Source organism: Mizuhopecten yessoensis, unplaced genomic scaffold (assembly GCF_002113885.1).
Source record: "Mizuhopecten yessoensis strain PY_sf001 unplaced genomic scaffold, ASM211388v2 scaffold5547, whole genome shotgun sequence".
Taxonomy (NCBI): Eukaryota; Metazoa; Mollusca; class Bivalvia; order Pectinida; family Pectinidae; genus Mizuhopecten; species Mizuhopecten yessoensis.
In genome coordinates this window covers 831,309-850,844 of record NW_018406103.1, presented here as the reverse complement: position 1 = coordinate 850,844, position 19,536 = coordinate 831,309, and the positions used below count along the sequence as shown (strand labels likewise).

Genomic DNA, 19,536 nt, shown 5'->3' with positions numbered 1-19,536 from the left:
TATACTGCACGACTAATTTCAAAGTGTGTATTATCGTTTTTTAAGTGTCTCATAAGCCAGTAATGGCTGGATGTTAATATAGTTTTACCTGTATTTGTAATATATTGACTTATTTGATTTATGTATATTAACATGTGACACTGTAATAAAATATTTTATTGATTGATTGAATTGATTGTAATAATCTAACAGATCTTAACGAAGCGATGCCGATTCAAGTTCTCTTGTGAATGTCTCGTCAAAAGTTAAAAAGAAAAGAGAAAAATGTCTACACTGGTCTGAATTATAAATAATATTAACTCAATCGTAAACTTATTCACACAACAATTCTTTGCAGATAAAACACAGCGAAATGGTTGTTCTCACGACCGGATAGAAGATAAAATTCTACTTCTTTTGCGTCTTTAAATATATGTTCATAGAGTTTGTAAATCAGAGTATTAATATTCGCCGAGTATGTAATTTCATGCCATCTTTGGTGACCGCGAATATATCGAAATTAAATATCCCGCGAATATGACCAATTAAACAGTATGTCCAGCCCACGGGACACTTCCAGTAGTTATACCTATAAGATATAAACACCCCACTAGTTAATAACGCCTCCATAAGAAATCAAAGGATCATTATGTCCTCATCTGAAATCAAAACAAGTACAATAACGGCCGTTTATCTTTCTATTTTCGTTTAAATGTACCCGTCGTATTCACAAGAGAACATGAATCGGCATCGCTTCGTTAAGATCTGTAAGTTTATTACATTGTGAACGTTTTCGAATGAGTGCACAATTCAATAACTGGCCTTGAGGTATTTAACAAGCGACCGGATTCCTGAACAATGTTCTATGATTGTATACTGTATAGCGGTTATATTTCGCGGGGGTTTTAATTTCGCTATATTCGCGCTTTGACTAATATCCGCGAATTCTAAACACCAGGGAAATTATCGAAAATATCAACCACTTTTACGGACCTTATCACAACATGTTTACTTAAATTTACAAATTATTTATAACCCAACGCTGTTATGTAAGTTTAAATGAACTGAAATCAAATTATCACCAGACAACTGGGCAGTCTATGTACAAACAACACTTATATATAAATGGCCACAACATATGTAAAGGTTATTGCATGGTTTTCGAGTAACAAGGAATGTGTTACACCTGAGCGAAGCGAGGGTATAATAAGTCCAGAGTGACGAGAAATCATGCAATAACTGGATTCCCGACTCGAACAAAACAGAAACTTGAGGTAAAAAATATTCATCTGGACAATCTTTTTACCTACCCTACACTGCAGATAATTTACATGTACCTGTTAGAGTGAGTACTAATCATAACCAGGTAAGATTCTCAATAGTCAAGTCTGAGTGTATCCTTTATAATAGATACAAATGTATAACGATTCATAAAGACTACGAGTCGATAGCCATATCTGACTTTTCCCTACATCCGTTTGCGGATAAACGATCTCGTAAAGGCGGTGTTGCTATAATGTGGCACAAAAGACTTAACGATCGTGTGTCTGTCGTGGAGTCTGATGACGACAGGATCGCCATTATTAAGCTTGTCACGGACAGTGATATTCTTTATTTCATCCAGGTTTATCTTCCTACTTCTCGGTATGGCGTGGATATATTTACGGATTATGTTGAGAAACTTGATGACTTGTGCACAACTTTTTCCCTTGAAGGATCAGTAATTCTCATGGGAGATTTCAATGCTCGCCTAAGCGGTCCACGTATCCCTAATTATCAAAACCAGCGTGGTCAGTCGCTCCAGAGACTCATTGACCGGCATCAGTTGTGCGCGTTGTCAACAGCTGATATATGTGTCGGTCCGTTGCACTCGTATGTTCATTCGGAGGATGGATCGTCGTCCCTTATAGACCACATTATCATCAACTCGTCAAAAGTTGATCTCGTCTGGGAATGCGCTGTACTAGATCGTGACTTCCTTGATGTTTCGAACCACAGGCCTTTGTTATGCGAGCTACACATTCCTCTTCCTGTTCCTAGGGAAACGTGTTGTAATACTCTGACGCGAGTCTCTTATAAGTGGATTACTTCTGGAGATTCTAAGAATGTTGATGTTTATCGCGATAGCCTGGATGAATGCATCAGTAACTCGTCGTTAGTGAACATGCAAGAGCTTTGTTCTGAGGACGATGTTGAGAATTACACCAACGAGCTTGTGAATTGCATTCAGCGGACTTCAGAACGTGTGTTACCGAAGCGTAAATTCTGTAGATTCCTTAAACCGTACTGGAATAATCATCTAAAGGAACTCCATCGTAATATGTGGCGGTTGCGTCTGGAATGGATCTCTCAAGGACGACCTCGGGACCCCCTCTCCAATACCTTTAGGCTCTATAAAAATGCAAAGTGCCTATTTAGGAAAAGACATCGTCAGGTATCAGAAGACCATATTGTAAACCTCAACAACGACATTGAGAAATGTGCGGATGTAAATCAAAAATCGTTTTGGTCTCTCATCAAAAGTCGCTGTAAGTCATCCTCGGGTGCTGTTGGCGCTGAAATGAACTTTAGCGGGAGGGTCATTAGAGACCCTGCTCTTCTAGCCATACATTGGGGTGAATATTTTGAAGACATATATTCCCAGTCGTCTCTTAATGACTTTGATGCTAATTTTGCAGACCAAATCAATACATCTGTTGCCAATATTCTATCCAATCATATAGTAAACAATGAATGTTTTGTTGAAATTTCTATGTCTGACGTTAAAAAGGTCTGTAAAAGTTTACCACAAGGTAAAGCAGCTGGGCACGATCAAATTGTGTACGAGCATTTACTCTATGCCCACGACACTGTGTACAACTGTTTGTATGTTCTTTTTAATGCTTTTTTAAGATTGGAGTATGTTCCTCCTGTACTAACAAAGGGNTTTTTTTTTATTAAGCTACAGATATTTGCAATTAATTGGCAAGAAAAAAAAAAGATGAATAAATTAAGAATAAAATTGCCAGGTAAAGACATTAAATGTAAAACTATCATTAAAGCATGTAAACTACAGACATATACCATAATTACATGTGAATTGTCCGCTCCGTTAAAATGCCTTCACATTTAAAAACATAATATTTAGGAAATGAAGTCCGCAGAGCTCTTATCTGTACCTCTCTAGATATGTCATAAAGATTTGATTTTGAGTTGTTTTACTTTATAAATTCTTGATATACCTATAGCGCCAGGTATCCCACTGACGTAAACAGTCATGGCGACACCAAGGCCGCTTTCGTTTATCGCGATCCAAACGGTTGGACCAGTTAAACATGAGTTGTTGGTTTATGATGCTGCTTTCAGGCGAGCTTTGACAAAGCCTTTCAAGGCCTGCATATTCCCGAAAATGTTACATTTAAAAGCAGACAATACGGTTGTTCGGCATAAACGAGCCCTAGACTTCCATTCAATCGGGAACCGTCGGCACTCTCGTTTACGGAAAGTGCCGACGGTTCCCGAATGGACTCCCTGTAAGACCTCCACATCGACGATATAATACTGTGCCGATGATATAACTTAACTGTTCATTTATTTGCTGTATGATAAACATTGAGAATCTATAGAATTTAATTTTTGTTTTATAATTTAAGATATATAAGATATTTAGATTTGAAAGATATCAATCACATAGCCCTCATTTCTTAAAGCTGTTTGAAAACATTTCGTCACATTGCCTGCGTCTCAGATAGCCATGATAAGGCATTTTGCAAAGCAAAGAAACGAAGGCGAAGAATATGCAAGAAATTGAGTGTGTTTCGTGTGTTTACCTAAAAGACAATAACAAACAATTTCCTCGAAACTTCAGAAACAATTACCACTATGTCAACAAAGCCACGTGCTGGCTACGACCAGTCATGCTTCTTGGACATTTGTCCGGTCAGGAGCTATAGCGAGCTATCACTGATGGCAGTGTTGTATGGAAAGACGACAAAACCATTACACGGGATTCTATAAATAGAAAACTTAATGCAGCTAGATCAGAAATAGATTCTACGAAAAGATGAAGGTAAGAAGGTTAGTCGTTATTCTGAATAAGAAATAACGAATAGCTCTCCAACTTAACCTTGCTTGTTGACATGCATTTTACAAAAGTATAACTGTCAACTATAGTCGGAATGTTTGAAATAGAAGATAAGAACACTATAATTCCTACTATTTACCAAAGTTTGCCTTCCAGACGGCACTGCATCAGAATGAGTGTACAATCAATGGAACGAAAAGCTTATTACTAACTTGACACGGGAAGCTACTCAAAGCTAGGAAAAAACACCTTGTGGTTGCTTTTCCTTAATAAAAGGGCGAATACTCCAAGTAAAAAAAACCTCTTCTTCTGTATAAATGACATTTGAAGTACCATTTTTTAATTTATTTTTACTTTTTAAAAACATCATTTTCACCAACCATGAAGATATATCATCCGTAGTAGTTTGTTTGTATGTAATATATAAGTGTGCAACAGGGAAAGTTATATTACGATTGGCGCCACTTTTGCACTTGACGTCATGTTTGGATTTGAAATTATGTACAAAAAAACCAACAAACGATCAATCAGTAAGCATGTGACTTGGTTATAGACACTTGAAGTTAACATGATCTGAGTACTTGAACGTAAGAAGGAAGATACAGGAAGGACCGTTGAGTTAGAGATCTTTTCAATGTCCCTTTGCCCCCGCTTGCTATGAAATATATAACCTCGCCGTACCAACCGACGATCACCACTTGTCGACTTCCAATGAAGATTCATCTAGCTGTTCACGGGAATTTATCTGCTGCAAACCACAAGAGAGCCTATAAACAGAATGGAGTTAAGCCCACGTCTTCACTATAAATCAGCACCAGGCACCGAATACTTCCTACTAAAATGCAGGTTGCTACAGTGGAAAAAGAGAGAACATATATTCCTTTTGTCATTTTTTCTTAAATATCCCACATACCTACATAATGATTGAGTCATTTTCTCCCACCTCTTAAAAGACATTTTGGTAAAACTGGAAATATACAATTCAAATGCAATATTAAATATAGCAACTTTTCTAGATAACTTACACCAGACCTACGGTCACGGTAGTCTAGTACATGTAGCAGGACGCCAGGCTCGTTACCGAAGGGTTGCGGGCTCGAGTCGCGTCACGGCACTGTGTTTTGTATTTGAGCAAGATACTTTACTCCGCTTTTCCAGTCTAATCAGCTGTAAATGAGTTCGTGGTTGGGCAGAGCTAGAATTGTAGAATGCTAGCTGTGAGCGGCGAAATGGCAGCATCGGCTGTATGCTCCCCAGGGAGTTGCGAAAGATATTGGCTGGTTGCAAAGGCCCTACATGTATAACCAGGGATAATAATTTGTGAACCGCTTTCAGACGACCTTCGAACTAGGTTGCGATAAAGCGGTATATAAGAGCCTCGAATTATCATTATCAATATTTGGTAAATATAGTACATAAGGGCGGTCGGGTGGCGCAATGGATAGCACATTTGCCTTTCACCAAGGCGATCGGGGTTCGATTCCCCGATCGGACGTGGAAAGGAATGGGGTCGCCTGCCCTATCATTAATATTAGTTTATATTATTATTATTTGGTAGGAGCAGAATGATGTACATTGTACCGTAGGTGTAGCTCTAATGCAAAGATCAATGCCATACCTTTAGGACAAGCTTGTACAGCAGTTATTTTGGTTTTGAGGTTATATGTCAGTTGCCGATGGGAAGGCTTCCACAGTAAGTCAATGCCTCCACAGATATGATTATATTTAACGTTTATTCAATGTCTTTAAAGTACAAATACAACCTATAGGCGGTTACTCTGGTTGATTATTGTAGTCCCAAATATACACATATTTCTACCTAATTAAATCTTGCATACATAGACCCAAATCTCTAAATATCACATGCATAGACCCAAATCTCTAAATATCACATGCATATACCAAAATCTCTAAATATCACATGCATAGACTCAAATCTCTAAATATCACATGCATAGACCCAAATCTCTAAGTATAACATGCATAGACCCATATGGCCACACTATTCTATCTAAATATTGCATATGTTTCTATGACTGAAAAAAACACATACTGCGATTCGCCAATGACATCTATAGCTGTATACGTGTGCTTGTATTGGACTCTGCCACGGCCTTTTTCTAACCTAGCTTGATTATTTATAGCCTAATCCAATCATATTCCGTGTAATATAACGCCGACAATTTAACCAGAGAATACCCAAGTCCCAAGAGAAAAGGGGAATGCAGAAAATTACATGGAAATGTACGAGCAATTATCAAACAATATACTGGACACAAAAAATCGTTAACTGAAATCGAATTATCACAGAAAAAAATAATACACAGTATCAGCTGATCATGACAGACAGCTGGTAATTGACAACATGGGGATGTGATTTCAATCTGATTTCATTGAAATGGACACCACGAGGCATTGTAACGTTTGTCACAGTCGGTAAGTGGAACGATGTGGGTCTGATGTCCCAAATGGGGCATCATCTTTCCACGATGACAGTGGCATATTAATACAACCTTTTTCAGACACATTTACCCCTGAAGACACATTTGAACTCTTCCAATTCAAAGTTTGGAATAGTTCATTATGGAATTTTAGGGGTGAATGAGTAAATGTAATCTCATCTTCTGATAGACTGATAAAATACTGCCTAACTATCAACAAGTTAAAATGATATGGATCTAATATTCGTAAAATGTACGACATCGTTGAATAGATTTAAAAAAAATGATACCAATAAATTACCATGATACATACTCTATTTAATGCTGAATTTGCCCTGTTCCAAATAGCATACGTACTGACCTTGCATGACAACTAAATGCAGATTTTGATAACATTTAAGACTCATAGTTTTAGTTGATTTATTAAAAATGAAACAGGTTTCAAATACAAATCCAGAGAGTCAGTTGAATCCAAAGTAACAATTATGACGTTATAAAAATGATAACGTCAATAATTAAGCAATTGCATTCATAGCACATATGAATGCCATCTTAATTTGATAGTAACATAACGATAAGGCCATACCGTGGTTGATACTTTTGTTCTTGCTGTATGGTGTACATGTAAGTACGTAAACACGCATTATACACGACCATACCGAAGAGTGTATGATGCGCCCACTGTTTACATTAGTTACTACGTCACTGTCAATCAAACGCTTGTACGTTTACCGCATCTTTTTATTGTATCTTCAAAACACACACGCCTTGTGGAAATATTTTTTAAATCAGCTGATAATGCACGTTTTTTCTGTAGATAACGGTCGTCCAGTTTATAAAATATCATTGTTAAATCGTTGAACATATATCACCGACAGGGGAACACGAGTCTTTGTTTCTTCTCGATTAACCCTTTCACCTATATGTAACTTTAATAAACTCAACCATGCATTTATATGGATGAGTCCATAATGGTCTACAGTGGTGAAAGGGTTTATCATGTTTCAAGAGGGCGAAGAAACAAAGAATCGTGTTTCCCGACAACAAGAGGAATAAATGTAAATAACATTATCTCCGACATAATACAAATGTACAGATTGATTTCGAAATCTAACGCTTGAATCTTTGCCATTTATTTAAGATCATTTTACTAAGTCAATAGCGTTTAACATTACAACACACGATGGTAAATATCAATAGTCTACCCAGTGACGTTACGGCAGCTGTTAATTCTTAATTCTGACCAAGTCTAATTGAGTGGGTTAAGAGGCGGGAGATAAAATCTCCGCCAATTTGTAAATGAATAATTGAGTATTGTTTCAACCGATATAGCTTGACTTTACATACATTATTGTAAAGGTAATATTCCGTTTACAATTATTCGGAATCTCAGACATTGATTTCATCGTTGATTGAATAATCGATTACGTCACCGAGAGTGGTACAATTTGGGTAAGGCAGATATTTATTGGAAATGTCGGAACAAATGGGCAGAAAATATTGATTCAGTCATTGCTTTGTTGTTGAAATATTTGTCAATCTCAATAGCCAGACACCATTTGTTTAAATTAGATTTCACAAACTTGTTTTATTTATTGTTTAGATTATGATTACGCGGAGATCGGCGATTTGTGATATTGGCTTTGTGTTACTAATTTTAGAAACAGCAATTCAAAAAGCAGGTCATAAAATCCCATTATGACGTTACTTCAGTTCTAACGTCACAAGCCAAATTAAAAACAATGTTCCATTTTCTTAATTTTCCTGATACGTTCGACATTGTATCAATATAAACTTTATTTATTTTAAAACAGGTATGAAACAAGTTGTTTGACATCATCGCGCCAGGGGGGTCTTAGTGTGAGAGGAAACCGGAGTACCCGTAGAAAACCCACGTTATGCAGGTGACTCTATACCTTTTCATGTTCACCTAATCGGGGAATCACCGCTAAGGTGAGAGTGCCTTATCCACTGCGCCTCCCGACCGTCCACATTGTTTGATATTGATAAAAGCATCATAATTTCATATCTAATTGAACAATTATGGACTTATATCCCCGGAACGTGTTTCTATAAATAGAACGTGAAATACTATCAAGATCACGTAGGTCCTTGAACAGGAGTAACTGTACCCTGAAAGGGACACTTTGGTATTTTAGCCAAAATTTGGGGACAAACGACTAAGATCAGCAGGTACATTATACGTACACGTATTTACAAAACGTGGAGTTAAAAGAGGTTCTGATTAAATCTCTTCACGAAACTATCATCAGTTTTGAAAAAAATGACTTATGAAAAGGATTTCTAAATAAATAGCATCGCATGGCACGTGAAGTAGGGAAGCTTTGTTTTCGCAATTATTATTACCTTTAAATTGCCCGTGTAACGATAATAAGCAGCCAATTAAGCTTATTTCCACTAAATTGACATACACAAGTATCACCTAGTTAAAGTTTCTTGGGCCGTTTTCTCGCAAGTTTTCCATTTTGAGTACTTTTCGAAACAGCTCCGTATGAATTGTTCAACTTGTGCCCAATCCCGTGGCTAATTATATATTGGCAATAAAATAAAATAAAATCTGGACTATATGTTTCCTAGTTTAAAGCAAAATGTTGGAATGAAGTAAACAAATTATTCGGGTCACAGATTTTTTTTTTTAAATATTACATTTTTTTTTTTACAAATGTTCATCAAAAGATGTACTCTCATCGCGATAACAGCGTTTCCATTGAGTAACCCGCCTCTATACACTGCACACAGTATTGTATGTGCGTCTATTTGGGCGGAAAGCAGTATACACAGAGCCATGTTATCCTTCCCACAGCCACAGCAATTAGAGGATAAATCTCCCTCCAGATCAAACAAATCTGGATTTCCTATTATAAATGCGAATTTCAACAGTACACCAAATCAGCATGTCGGATCGGTTTTACCCACTACTGTACAAAGTGAAGCCTGGTCTAATAGCGTTCTTGCCGATGATGTATTAAGAGTTTAACACATCATAACATATCTAGCTCATATGCTAGCAGATACACACATGCATGAGTATAATGGAGATTTCCTCGTGCAGTCAGTCTAAATCAGATTTTATTATGAAGTGAAATTCTAAGTTAGTAGAAGACTTTGGTTTGTTTGATTATGTTTTACGAGCTATGCTCTTAAAATTTAAGGACGTGCCAGGTTGTGGTGGTGGAGGAAAGCCCGAGTTCCCTGAGATTTTCTATCAGATTGTCTAAGTGTGTCGCATGCTCGAGGCCTACGTGAGGCAGTTGCAAGGTCGATGGTTTTTCTCTGGGTACTCCCGTTTTCCTCCACCACTAAAACCTGGTACTACTACTACTAAAACACAAACAACACAAACCAAAGCAACCAGTTCTTGATATCATAATTTAAACCATAATGGGAAGGTTCTAACCAAATCATTCGGTAAGGTTTCGAATTTCGTGTTTTAAGGACATGTACCAACCTGCAAACTATAAATGACATATATTGAAAACTCAAATTTTGATAGGAGGGGTCCAACCAACTGTTTAAAGAATGAGTTCAGCTAAACGTTTTATGACAAGGGTTCCAGACATCCTTTATGGAAAGGTGTGGGAAGGGGTTCAACAGAGTTGTTCAACTCTGAACAATGATGACAACTTGAAATGTGAACTTGCATGATGTATTTGTTAGTTTCGTTTGTTTGAGAATCATAATCGACCAATCACAGACAGCCACATTCATAAGATAGAAATCTTTATCGACCAATCACAGACAGCTACATTCATAAGATAGAAATCATTACTGACCAATCACAGACAGACACATTCATGAGATAGAAATCATTACTGACCAATCACAGACAGCCACATTCATAAGATAGAAATCATTATCGACCAATCACACACAGACACATTCATAAGATAGAAATCTTTATCGACCAATCACAGACAGCCACATTCATTAGATAGAAATCATTACTGACCAATCACAGACAGCTACATTCATAAGATAGAAATCATTCTCGACCAATCACACACAGACACATTCATAAGATCGAAATCTTTATCGACCAATCACAGACAGCCACATGCATAAGATAGAAATCATTATCGACCAATCACAGACAGCCACATTCATAAGATAGAAATCTTTATCGACTAATCACAGACAGTCACATTCATAAGATAGAAATCATTATCGTCCAATCACAGACAGCCACATTCATAAGATAGAAATCATTATCGACCAATCACAGACAGCCACATTCATAAGATAGAAATAATTATTGACCAATCACAGACAGCCACATTCATAAGATAGAAATCATTATCGACTAATCACAGACAGCCACATGCATAAGATAGAAATCATTATCGACCAATCACAGACAACCTACTTTATTTGATTCATAATCCTTACTGGCTCAAAAACAGGCTCTTTAAAAAAAAAAATGCTCACCACGAATTCGTCACTTTCTGACCAATTAAAATTACCAGACTCTTTCTGGTGATTAGATGACCCTAGACATTAATTTCAGTGCACTTGAACGCTCATTACGTCAGAAATACTGTACCTCATCGCCTGCTAGCCAACAATCATAGAGAGATTTAATACAGCGTATGTTTGATCCATGGAACAAAGTTGTCTAGCACAGCATGGTATCTCAAACTGACTCTCCGGAAGGTCGGCAGGCCAATTCTTTACCGACCATTACAAGTATTAGAAATTCTCTCAAAATAATTTCAGCTTTTGATTTTTTTAGTTCTAGATTCCAGTTTCAGCATTAGCGCTAATACCTGGTATTAAATAGACATACACATCTGGAATACACGCCAAAAGCTATATTGGCGTATCTTTAAGCAAACATTGCAGGTGTTCTGCTCTGTGTGAAATTCAGAGGCAAATGAATGAAATTAAAAAAAAAAAAAAAAAAACTGGATCAAGAACTGATGGTTTCATTTGATGGTCAGGCCTGGAGTTACATGTGGGCGAGATTGTATATAAACTAATGGTTCCTGCCAGAAATATCAGAGTTTATAATGATCTGCATTAAGGCATCCATATCAAACAAAATCAAAGAGCAAGACGTACAGTTGTGTTATTCCGCGAACACGTACACGAACATACGTAATACGATCGATTTGCACTCTTTGATGGTTTGATAAGTGGTTTATTTAAGTGTAAGCATTATTTGTGCAAACACCCCCAAATTTCTGTAATCCATGAACATCATGTTGATATTTTTTTTAAGATATCGGCACTCTCATTAATAAAAATAAACACGACATCCTGGTTACTCCTACGTAAACACTCTACCGCTTAAGAACGAGATGGTTTGATATCGCGAGAAGTTTATTGTTTCTTGGTGCAAAATCTGTTCTGAAACATGATATACGAACCCCATGAGCTAACACGTACATGTAGTAAATGGTTTGATTGCGTGTTGTGTTAGAAAGCGTAGCCACATGTGGCTTCTATCAAAAACTTATAATAACTTTGAAAAACACATATATACGAAGCAGTTGCAAATATACCAAACATGGTAGCAACTACAACCGAAATATAACCAAAACCTTAGTTAGTCTAAGTGGGGAGTGGGCCGCGGTGGCAAAGTGGAAGGCTTCTGACATTCTGCTACCACTAGCCCTCCACCACTGGCTCGCGGGTTCGAGGCCTACGTGGGGCAGTCGCAATGTATTGGCCGTTGATCGGTGGTATTTCTCCAGTAACTCGTTCCTCCACCATTAAAACGTGACACGTCCTTAAATGACCATATCTGTTAATAAGACGTTAAACACAACCAAACCAAACCAAAACAATCGAAACATAACCAAACAATTTAGTGAGGTAAAAATATCTTTAATAAGTAAGGAAACTTACAAGACTCAACCAGACTCTTGTCGTCTGCGCAAGCTACGAATTACAAAGTGATCAAGCGTCTGGTTTAAAGATGCTAGCTTACAATATGCTATGAACCCGTACATCTCAATATCGCTAACTAAAGTAGGGCAATTACTTACGTTACACGTTTCCTATTCGTATAGTGTGTATGTATATCTTTATATCCCTGGTATATGGGTCAGATGTTATCAGGTACAATAAACAAGCGGAAATCCCAGATCTTATACATACCAACACGCACGCAATAGCGTACATCAATAAACAACATTGTATACTCATATACGTCCCGGCTTAATATTGATGTAATATTATCTTTTGACATTTGGTAACAGCGATCAGTTCTTAGTGGACGAAATAACCGCACGGTGCAGTAAAACTATTTACTTTGTTTCGCTCTTTCCATCGTTTTGATAGGTAATCCCTTGCTTATATTTCTAGATATTATCTTATGTTACAAGGTTGTTGACTCTCCGTCCACGTGGTCTACCACAGCCGTGTAGCTGGAATTATTTTCTGAACAAGGTTTAACATGGAATTATTAAATAAACGAATTAATTATATATCTGTTGCAGCCGAAAATCAGAAATTTGTAACGTTGTAACGTTTTTCAGGGTTTGGTAAGTATATTTATTCTCTTTTCCTGCTTCAGATTGGCATATTTGATCTATTAACACTACATACATCTATCACTGATGAGATAAAATTAAAAAACACGTTTGACTATTAAACGTAACTGTACTCTAGCGTCATCATTGTAACGCTCACAGATGTGTATTATACAACGCGATCGGAACAACTCGGCCATTTTCGCAAAATCTCGGAATCTAACGGAATTGGCGAGATATCGCGATGTTTAGACATTGATAAGGGCTTACGTTTTACAGAAAAATGTGTTTACCTTATTTACGGGGATAAAAACACTGTAAAACATGAAACCAAACCGAAGGTGTTGGTGCAGGCAATTTATCCTTGATAGTTGATGACTTCACGTAACTCCTGACTTTATCAATACATTTTCCTATCGACCTACTGCAGGATGTTCTACCGACTTATCAGGCCTATAACAATTGTACAATCTCCAACTCAACCTTAAAAATGGTAGTTCTGACAGCAGGAGTCCCCCCCCCCAGCGGCAGATAGCACGATTAATCTGTATCGTTGTCGGCAGAGCGTCAAAAGCACGCGCCAGCCAATGTTACACGGGCACATACATCTAATTAATATATAAACCTACTCTATATAAAAAATATTTGCCGTATCATGATTGAACTCTACAAGTCCATCAGATTTAATGGATTACAAAGATAGCTATCTTATATACCGTCAGGTGTGAAGCGCTGTCTCACCCCTGTTTTTTTTCACAATTCAGCTTTTTAATCCACGAAATGAAGCACTTTGGGATACAATCTTGACATCAGAAGTAACTCAGGGATACGAATATTGTGTTCGCTATACTGTTATCTTTTATACCGTATTTCAAATAACAATAACTTTGATATTAAATGGTGTGGAATGAATACAGTTTGTGTGGGTACATCCTCGAAATTCCTCGGGCAACGCTCACTTACGTTCTCTGCACCCATGAAATTACGTCATGACAGAATATTGAAGGCACGAAGAAAGCTCTTTGATTGGTCTCGGGTACGAAAAACTGACCAATCGCTTGACTGATACTTGTCCTTTGAAGATAAGAGAGAAGAGACCAGACGTCAAAGTCGGTCAATTTTACCGATACGCTGCAGCGGTAATTCTTTTGAGACACACCGAAATGATCAAACTAGTTTCACTTGTTTCGCCCGCAAGATAGCGCGTAAAGAGCCTTCGATTAGGCAAGACATATTTATTCCAAGGGTGCAGAGAATGTAAGCGATAGTAACACCTGAAATCTCCAGAATGGTTATAGTATAAATGATTGTGAATGTAATTAAGTACGGAAAAGACGGAAAAACTTTTCTGAATATTTTGTAAATAAAAAACACCAAATGCATATCAATACCACCTGTTATTAAAGAACATGTCTTTAAAGTCAGCAAGTCTAAAAATAGAACTTGTTTTTAAAGAACGCCAGTATATAAAGAAATCACATGTCTATAAACACATGTACCACTGGCTTTAGAGACTACCTGTCTTTAACGACCACCTTTTAATATAGACTACATGTCTTTATTGACTACATGTCTATACATAAGGAGCGATTGTCTTTAAATACCATCATAGATCATATCAAACTATGTTTTTTTTATATTGTTGCAAAGAGCCTACAAAAAGGATTTGTATATTGATGAAATGTTTGCTCTCACATGTTGGGTGGTTTAAAGAAATATTGTTTAACTAAGTATCCACATGTATACACGGACAAAAATATATATGATGTACATTTCAGTTTTTATCTGTAGAATGTTATACAAAAATCATTACTTACTTTTGAAATTTTCGTCAACGCAAATAACTGTTGATGTTCCTTCCACGAGTTGAGCTTGGGTACTCCGGTGTGTTCTCCGACGTCAGAGTAAAAACACCCAATGCTGTTGCATCGTGATTCCTTATCGCTGAACGGGTAATGTTTATTTTCGGGATCAATCAAATGTGGTTTGAATTATTGCTCTAACTTCATCCTGGAAAACATTAAAAATATATTGACTTTAAATATGGATTATTGGAAAAAGGGTTACCATGAACAAACGTCATGACGTATTGTCTAAACCACGTGGCCAGTTTGGTTGTGATCCATTTGTTATATAAAAACACTGCTGGCTTAGAATGTATTACATGTAGTACTTATACTTAAACATTCACAACGTATTATAGAGCGAATACGGGCGCTGATCGCTGATCGTCTCTTTACTGTAGAGAGTGCGGTCATATAGCTATAGAGCATCATAAGATACTAGCTATTTCAACTAATGATGAATGTTTTATAACCATGTTATTCAAAATACAGTAATAATTTACAGATTCAGATGGCAAAAAAAAGATAATTGCGTCAGCGTCAATCCTCAATCAAGCTGACCATTCGGTCGAACGCTTGACCAGCCGGTCTTCCGAACGAAGAAAACAATAACATAAGCTTTACTTGTGCTAGTATAAATATATTTATATTTTAGCTTGACGCAGCAACTTTCGCTTCTATGTGTTTCTGATTTGTTCCCAAAATAACAAGTATGGCTTTGATATCCTCGCGCAAACGGAAAATGCACGTGTCGATACATTAGCAGGTGCATTCCGGTTAAAAAAAACCGTACGGATTTTTTTTTTTTTTGGGAGGATATTACAATGTATACCGTCATTTTAATCTGTAAATACATGTAGATAGACAATATTTGATGACAAAGATTATCATAACCACGGTGAACTTTACGCGCGCTTGTTACAAATGTATATCTTTGTTGATCAAAAATATCGAGCAGTAAGTAATTTGATTTAAATCAAGAAGAGTGTTAAAATAAAAAAATATAATAATAAACTTTTTTTTCATAAATAACATTGTTTTTTATATAAAAATGTCAGTGATTGTTTCTTTAGTATTAAAGAATAAGCAAAGAAGTTGTTTCTTAACAAAAGTTTTTTTTCATGTCTGTACTTACTTAATCTAAATGTAGACTTTGAGTAATTTAACACATTATCACTCCGCATGACCGGTGCCCTCGGTAGTTCCCCAAAACGTTCACTGATTACGTGAAATGATGGCAATTTGTTCCGATGTGTGTATTTATACTCTTAAATGTAAAGACGAAACGTGCACGGATGAGTACCACTCCTTTTTATCTCAATTAGAAATCCATGTAAAATAGCAGATCATGCTGGGATGACGTGTGAATTCATTCCTGTGGCAAAGATCCTAAGTGCAAGCCTAGCCAATCGGCACCGGTATCTCAGCATCGCACCCTAGACTTTACTCAAACTCATCCCGGAAGTTCGGGGAACGCACTAAAGTTCTAACGGAAGACCATTCCGGATAGCTTTCGTTGGTATATGGAAAAAAATCAATAAACACATTCGGACCAGGGTATTGGTCACTTACGACCATATCAATGCAAGGTCATGTTCTATCGGCACACGCGCGTGACTGGGAAAGAGATCCCGGATGAAATGACCAGTAAAATGAGTAATGTATGAGTACTCGCGATGAGAGATCTAAGAAGAGTAACAATTTAGACAGTGATAGGTTAAAAGGGAACTCGAGGGCCAACTGTTATCGATATATAGTGTTTTATGGAATATTGTTTCTCTTGGACATTTTTCCGACATCGTTCATTTCGTCGTCGACACGCCGCCGCCTCTGTCAACTTGTATTTCATTATGTACACATACACATACAGTTAATACACGCGCATAGTTAAGATAACTATACTTTTGCATTAACAACTTAATATTCCAGACTCGACACATTTTGTTAGCTAAAATAACAACGACGGAAGAATACATAGTTTCCATGTTAGCTTATGTAAAAACTTATTATTATTCAATAAAACACCTTCATTTATATATTGTTTTCGTGAAGTTTAGGTAATACGTGTGATTTTGTAAGACCTAGGTATATGAATAATTATGAAGATTAAATTTATTTATAAAAGCACATGCGATTTGCTATCAAACTTCACTGACTGGCACTGTATAATCTTATCTGACCCTCCCTTCTAGTGTGTTAGTTATAAACCGCGCACCCGCGCAATCCGGAACATGCAGCGTTGTGGGTGTACACAGTACTTCCCGGGGATCGTTTCGTAAATTAGTCTGTTATTATACACATCCGGTGAGAACTTTTACGCAGTGAATCATGTTGGCGTTCATATTTCTCCGCACGTCGTTCTTAACCTGTTTTCCACGTCCATAAAATGTCCGAAAAACCTGCAATCAATTTAATGTTATCATTGCTGTTGGCAAGACGAATGCATTTGTGTTTAATTGAAATATAGTTTTTGTTTTTACATCTGTGAAGAGCACGTGCTGATCTGTACGGTGCCTGGTGTCACGTTTCACTAATGAATGAAAATGATACTAGCAGTGGCAGCAAGCTGTTGGTATCGAAGACTGTAACAAGGGTTATCAATTAAATGTTGTAAACATTTCAGAATACGATATAGATATATATAGGTTCAATGACACGTAATATCTAAGTTATCGTGTTTATCTGACTTGAAATTATTTCACTTTAAAATTTTCAAGGAGTTTTTCATCATGTTTTTATTCACTAATAAAATGAAAGATACACATGATAACCGATTAAACATCATGGTTTCGCCATCTATTTATTTCTATCGCTTACCTTGAGTTATAGCCTTAAAACCTAGCCAAACAAAAAAAAAGAGAAAATTTTCAACTAGTCAACTTAAATAATTCAGTTAATACCAGTATGAGTACAGAATGACAGGGACAGCACTGGGCAGAGGAAGGGCGGTGGGTAAAAATCTCTACCAATTGCCTCAGACCACAATTAATGTCACCAAAGAAAACCCTTTAAACAATGTAATATATTTTGGCTCAAGACCTGATTTTCACAGGTTCTGTTCAGCTATCGAAGACACATGTGTGGTTAGCTGGAAAAGTATTCATGACCGGCTTATTTTAAAGATAATTTTAATTATATCAACATTACCCCGTCGTACTATGATATGACCCTGAAATACATACTCAGGGGCCCAACAACATATTATATCCTTCCGCCAAAATATTTTTTACACAAATTGATCAACCACGTTAATTAAAGGGGGAACAATGTATACTTTATTTTGGTATGTCATGTAGTTTCATTTCATTTACATGAAAGAAATAAAAACTCATTTAAAAACGAGCCTTAAATTGAGAAATGCACTACATTCGTGTACGAACGAACCGGGAGCATTAATTGTGGTCTAATGCCATATCGGGAAAACAAAGCCAGTAAATCGATAACCATCGCATTTGTTCCTTAATTGTTCACACTGTGAGGGGATCTTCGGGCGCAAACACAGATTCTGACCCTTACCTCACATGAATCATTCCGACGGACGAACAATAAATCAATTAAAAAGGAATGAAAAATAAGTAGATTTTTAACGTTACCAATGGAACATGTTTAACGGACGGTTTGTCTACGATACAGAAAACGACACATGTCGCTACATACATTTCCGAAGGGTAATGGACAGAAAACATGGTCGGTCTCTACCATAATCTGTTGTAAATTGAAGCTTGTTTATGCCTTGTTTCGCGAGTCTAGTTTCCAAGTAATAATTAACGAGGCGTGTGGTCACTGATTGGCCACTGATGGATGAATTGGTTTGACCGGTGTACAGATAACAACTGAAAAGTCAAACATGCGTATCGGTATCTTAGAGAAAATATAGTTTCCGAATCTAAGATGATGGGAAAAGGAAGCATGTTATCGATTCCTTCTGTCGAAATGAAATCAGAGTTTTTAAGGCCGTCGAGATTGATAACTTATGCATATACTACTGTATCGCTCTCTGACGTTAATATAATAACCTGACCATCTGCCCATACTGCACATTTGATAATACGTTAAAAACATATCTTTCCAGATAAGAGCAGAAATAATTAGAAATGAATTGCGCATTTTAAATGGCGAACACCCTTTCTGTAACGTATTCCTTCATTAGAAAATGGCGCAATATATGACGATAGCAATTTGATCACTTTAAACATTTTCATCGTTGTACATACTCTACATTGTAAAAATTGTAATAAATGGAAAATTAGAATTAAAGATTGCTCGTCGAAAACCATAAATATTTTATTCGTATGTCTGATGTACTGATATTTTCACTTGTCAAACTCGTCAAAAACATTTATATTTTACCATGCTCGTCAAAAACATTTATATTCTACCAAGCTCGTCAAAAACATTTATATTCTACCAAGCCCGTCAAAAACATTTATATTCTTCCAAGCTCGTCAAAAACATTCATATTCTACCATGTTCGTCAAAAACATTTATCACGGCATGTGATGGGCCATTCAGTTATAGTCAGTGCAGTGAAAACGAATTTTCGAGAAAGGATCGATTGAAAAGGAGTAAACCACTGATCACGGGATGTGACGAACTTTTGATAAGCTGAAAGTATAATCTGGTGTCAGAATATCACTGCGCTGGCTGTGCTGGACGGTACCATTTTAATGACCAATAATAAAAATTTATATATTGTATATGTAAGGAAATCGGGG

The 19,536-nt window shown here is 36.8% G+C and overlaps 2 protein-coding genes across 3 annotated transcripts in view; one reads left to right on the top strand and one right to left on the bottom strand.

Annotated features, from left to right (window-relative positions):
• Nucleotides 1-19,536, bottom strand: part of LOC110450906 (orexin receptor type 2-like) — a 77,970-nt gene that overhangs the window by 41,560 nt on the left and 16,874 nt on the right. Inside the window, exons 1-2 of one of the 2 annotated variants that reach the window (XM_021498698.1) lie at nt 15,957-16,329; nt 14,795-14,987 (exon numbers count right to left, since the gene is read on the bottom strand). The gene's annotated coding sequence lies outside the window, so the exon portion shown is untranslated. Of the gene's footprint in view, nt 1-14,794; nt 14,988-15,956; nt 16,330-19,536 lie in introns of those variants that run through there. The other variant, XM_021498700.1, reaches the window with a different exon arrangement.
• LOC110450905 (A disintegrin and metalloproteinase with thrombospondin motifs 18-like) overlaps nt 1-19,536 on the top strand; it is a 135,282-nt gene that overhangs the window by 105,848 nt on the left and 9,898 nt on the right. The gene's annotated exons all lie outside the window — the stretch shown is intronic.